Raw genomic sequence first — 5,582 nt, 5'->3', positions numbered from 1 at the left:
ATTTGCAGTAATATTTTCATATTTGACAGATAATTCGGACGTTGCGGATATCACAGCAGACTTGCTGCAGATTTCAGTTTTTGAATCTGGAGTGAAAATCCGCTGCTTCTCTGCAACAGACTGTGCATGCTGCGGTGTGACATTTCTGCACCGCATCCTAAATTCTGCACTGTGAGGGTATGTTCACACGCAGTAGCAAAATACGTCTGAAATTACGGAGCTGTTTTCGCCTGAAAACAGCTCCTGATTTTCAGAAGTTTTTTAACAACTCGCGTTTTTCGGGGCGTATTTTACGGACGTCATTGGAGCTGTTTTTCAATGGAGTCAATGAAAAACGGCTCCAAAAAGTCCCAAGAAGTGACATGCACTTCTTTGACATGGGCGTCTTTTTACGCACCGTCTTTTGACAGTGACGTGTAAAATTACACCTCGTGGGAACAAAACATCGTAATTGAGCCGTTTTTTCAGGCGTAATTCGAGGCGTAAAATGCCCAAATTACGTCTGAAAACAGTGCATGTGAACATACCCTTATTTTCCGCAGCATCTGAACTAAGTTACCTAAAAATGTATAGAACCCATTGGAAATAACGGCTGCTGCGGATTTCCACTGCGGACTGTCCGCAGCGGAATTCAACAGCAATTACGCCACGTCTGAACATGCCCTTAGAAGCATTTTTTTGTTGCAGTTTTGATTACCTGAAAAATTCTGTTATTACAGGCACGGCTAGCCGCTGACAGCCACCCGCATTTGTGGGCCACGTTCCCATATAAAGTATGGGAGCACGATCCGTAAAAAGCAAAATATAGGACATGTCCTTTCTAGGGCGTAAATATACAGGAAGGTGTCCGTAGACAATATAAATTAATAGGTCCGTAATTACGGACGAAATCTACAGTCGAGTGCATGCATCCTAAGGGCATGTTCACACGTGGCGGTATTTTTCCGCTGAAAATGTTGCTGCAAGTTCGCAACGAATCTGCAGCAACATTTTCATATTTGACAAGTAATTCAGAAGTTGCGGATATCACAGCAGACTTGCTGCAGATTTCTGCATTCGCAAGGGCTGAAATTCGCAGTGAAATTCCACTGCTTCTCCGCATCAGAATATGCATGTTGCGGAGTGAAAATTCTGCACTGCAGCCTAAATTCTGCACTGGAAGGGCATGACCAGTCGTGGCATATTTCTTCCGCCACTGTCCGCATCAATGCCTCACATAATCTGCGTTGCAGATTCTGTTGCGGCTCTGCCTAAAATGGGCATTAAATTGATGCAGACTAGCTGTTGCGTATTGAGGTGAAAGTACTTTCCCTTCTCTATATCAGTGCAGGATAGAGAGAAGGGACAGCACTTTCCCTAGTAAAAGTAAAAGAAATTCATACTTACCCGGCCGTTGTCTTGGTGACGCGTCCCTCTTTCAACATCCAGCCCGACCTCCCTGGATGACGTGGCAGTCCATGTGACCGCTGCAGCCTGTGATTCGCCTGTGATTGGCTGCAGCCGTCACTGGGACTGAAACGTCATCCCGCGAGGCCGGACTTGAGGAAGAAGCAGGGAGTTCTCGGTAAGTAGGAACTTCTATTTTTTTACAGGTTGATGTATATTGTGATCGGAAGTCACTGTACAGGGTGCTGAAACAGTTACTGCCGTTCGTTTAACTCTTTCAGCACCCTGGACAGTGACTATCTCCTGACGTCGCCTAGCAATGCTCCCGTAATTACGGGTGCACACACGTAGTCACCCGTAATTACGGGAGCCCCATTGACTTCTATGGGCCTGCCCGTGCCGTAATAACGGCCCGTGATTCGGGCGTTTTTACGTTAGTGTGCATGGGGCCTCAGTCTGGCTGTAGACCTAGAAGTACATAGGTCCAGCCAGAATGAAGAAATGTCATGTTCGTAAAACAAATACGCTACGCAACACACATAACATCTGCGGACTTCATTGCGGAATTTTGACTCTCCATTGAAGTCAATGGAAAAATTCCGCAATGAGTCCGCAACAAGTCCGCTACACGTCCGCAACAACCAGTGTATGCTGCGGACACCAAATACGAAGAGGTTTTTGAGGAGTTTTTTTGCAGCCTCTTTTGGAGCTGTTTTTCTATTGACACAAAAATAGCAGGGGAAAACAGCTCCTGATATTCAGCCTTTTTTTAGCAACTCACGTTTTTCACTCCGTTTTTAATGGCTGTTCTTGGAGCTTTTTTCTATAGAGTTAATGAAAAATTGCTCAAGAAGTGACATGCGTTCTTTTTCGCAGGCGTTTTTTAATGCAGCCGATTTGAAAAACGGCCGCGTAAAAAAACGCCCCATTGGAACAGAACGCAGTTTTTCCCATTGAAATCAATGGGCAGATGTTTGGAGGCGTTCTGCTTCCGAATTTTATGACTTTTTTTTACTTTTACGGTCCGAAAACGGCCTACAATAAGCCGTGTGAACATACCCTAACACTTAGTTCTGCCCCAGATACTTACATAGCTTGTTTGTATTAGAGGCCTTTCTGGATCGTAAGACAGTAAGGGGTTAACTTACAAAGCAGACACTAGGATTTCTTTGTTTGGAAGTTAATGAATAAAACAGGTGGAAAATGCAAACATATTACCATTAAACAGTGATATTAATTGAATTTATCTTTTCAGTTATGCCCAATTTTCAGGATAATGTTCTATTTGTTTTCATATACATCTAATTTCTAAAAAGAAATATTTTTCTCTTTGTTCTAGAAGGTGCTCTACATACAGAGAAGTATTGATTGACAGCAGAGAAGCTGGAAAGCTGGGATCCCTGGTCCCGGGTTATTTAATTCACTGCTGACATTTGTTTTCCATTGATATGTTGTTCTTGAGCTTTTCCATGTATTGAGTCATTTTCCATATGCAGAAGCATTTTCTGTTTACCCATTGTAATGTTGAGGGACTTTGAGGTTTGATATTTTTCTTCCTGCATCTATTAGAGATGAAATAACATTCTGTTCGGCAATAGAAATGAAACATATCCTTTTGGTTTCTTGGTTTGATTACTGCATGCAACTGTCTGCTAAAAGACAAATTCTTATATTTTGTGTCTCTATCATGTATCATTAACCTTGCTGTAATAACGCTGGGGCTACACTGAGACTTTTTGTAGCGCTAATGATTGATTTTACCTATTAAGTGACAGCTGCAGTCCACAAGATTGCGTGCAACTCAATGTATTCATTTGGACTGCAGCTGTAGTTAAAAGCAGTCAGTAGCACAATATGGCTGGGTTCACACTACCTATTTTAAGGCGTAAACGTGGCGTATTATGCCTCGATTTACGCCTAAAAATAGGGCTACAATACGTCGGCAAACATCTGGGTTTGCTGACGTACTGTGCAGATGACCTGTAATTTACGCGTCGTCGTTTGACAGCTGTCAAACGACGACGCGTAAATTGACTGCCTAATGAAGAGCAGCTCAAGATTTACGAGCGTCACAGACGCCTCGCATAATACGAGGAGGAGTGTTTACGGCTGAAACGAGGCAGCTGTTTTCTCCTGAAAACAGTCTGTCTTTTCAGACGTAAAAGCCTCTCATCGTGTGCACATACCCTAACGGTATGTGCACACGATGAGAGGCTTTTACATCTGAAAAGACAGACTGTTTTCAGCAGAAAAACAGCTAAGTCGTTTCAGACGTAAATGCTGCTCCTCGTATTATGCGAGGTGTCTTTGACGCCTGTAATCTTGAGCTGCTCTTCATTGACTTCAATGAAGAACGGCTCAAATTACGTTGCAAAGAAGTGCCCTGCACTTCTTTGCAGAGGCAGTAAATTTACGCGTCGTCGTTTGACAGCTGTCAAACAACGACACGTAAATGACAGGTCGTCGGCACAGTACGTCGGCAAACCCATTCAAATGAATGGGCAGATGTTTGCCGGCGTATTGTAGCCGTATTTTCAGATGTAAAACGAGGCATAATACGCCTCGTTTACGTCTGAAAATAGGTAGTGTGAACCCAGACTAAGGCTGGAGGACAACTGTCGCGTACTGTAATCATGTTTTCAGTACGGGACAGTATTTCCACGGAGAGGCAGGGACTCCTAGCGTCGTACATAACTATGATGCTAGGAGCCTGGCTCCCTGCAGTGTGTTCGGTCCGGGACTTGCGGCCGAAATACGTTCCATCCATTACGGACGTAACATGCTCGTGTGAACCCAGCCTAAGGGCTTGTCCATACGTAACAAAATTGCTGCAGAAAACCACACCATTTCCTGCGTTTATAACTGCACAAAATGGTGCGGAATTTGCTGCGTTTTTCTTAATGCTGGGAGATAGTGACATCTCCTCTAAAAAATGCAGCAATTCAGTCCACTTTCCGCAGCAGGAATTGTCTTTCTGTGGTACAAAAATTATGCACCGCAGGTCAATTTCTGCTTGGAAATTTTACGCAGCGTGTGGAAGAGATTTGTTAAATCTCACCCACTTTGCTGCTACTGTATTCTGCTGCGTATTTTCCGTCTGCAATTCCGGACAGAAAATACGCAGCAATTCCATTACGTGTGGACAAGCCCTAAGGGTAAGACCACACAGAGCGGCACTGACACGGTCGCGATGAAGCCAACTATCGCGCTAGTACCATGTTCCGACGGGGCATTTATTTACGCCTCATTTACGAAAAACGGCGTGTAAAAATACATATTTCTCATTGAAATCAATGGGCAGATGTTTGTAGGCGTTCTGCTTCCGATTTCTCAGCCCTTTTTCGGGACATTTACGGCCCGACAAACGGCTGAAAATAGGTTGTGTGCACATACCATTTTAATGTAACCCTGGCCACTGTTTGGGCAAGGCCACACGTAGCGGATTTGCTCTGGAATTCCGCTGCGGACACTCCGCAGCGGAAATCCGCAGCGGAAATCCGCAGCGGACCCGTTTCTCCATTGCCTTCCACAGCTTTGTGGTTGGGTTCGTTTGCACGTTGCGGACAATTCCGCTGTGGAGCATAGGCTGCGGTGCGGAATTTGGTGTCCGCAGCATACAATGGTTGTTGCAGACGTGTGGCGGACTGGTTGCCGACTCATTGCGGAATTTCTCCATTGACTTCAATGGAGATTCAAAATTCCGCAATGAAGTCCGCAGATGTAATGTACATGTTATGTGTGCTGCGGAGCTTATTGGTTTTTTAACATGACATTTCTTCATTCTGGCTGGACCTATGTGTATTTCTAGGTCTACAGCCAGACTGAGGAAGTCAATGGGGCTCCCGTAATTACGGGTGACTACGTGTGTGCACCCATAATTACGGGTGACTACGTGTGTGCACCCATAATTACGGGTGACTACGTGTGTGCACCCGTAATTACGGGAGCGATGCTAGGCGACGTCAGTAAATAGTCACTGTCCAGGGTGCTGAAAGAGTTAAGTGACTGGCAGTAACTGTTTCTGCACCCTAGACAGTGACTACCGATCACAATATACAGCAACCTGTAAAAAAAAAAGAAGTTCATACTTACCGAGAACTCCCTGCTTCTTCCTCCAGTCCGGCTTCCCAGGATGACGGTTGAGTCTAAGTGACGACTGCAGCCAATCACAGGCTGCAGCGGTCACATGGACTGCC

This window comes from Rhinoderma darwinii, chromosome 3, assembly GCF_050947455.1.
Source record: "Rhinoderma darwinii isolate aRhiDar2 chromosome 3, aRhiDar2.hap1, whole genome shotgun sequence".
In the NCBI taxonomy this organism is placed as follows: domain Eukaryota; kingdom Metazoa; phylum Chordata; class Amphibia; order Anura; family Rhinodermatidae; genus Rhinoderma; species Rhinoderma darwinii.
The sequence above is the reverse complement of the archived record's forward strand: the minus strand, read 5'-3'. Positions refer to the sequence as shown.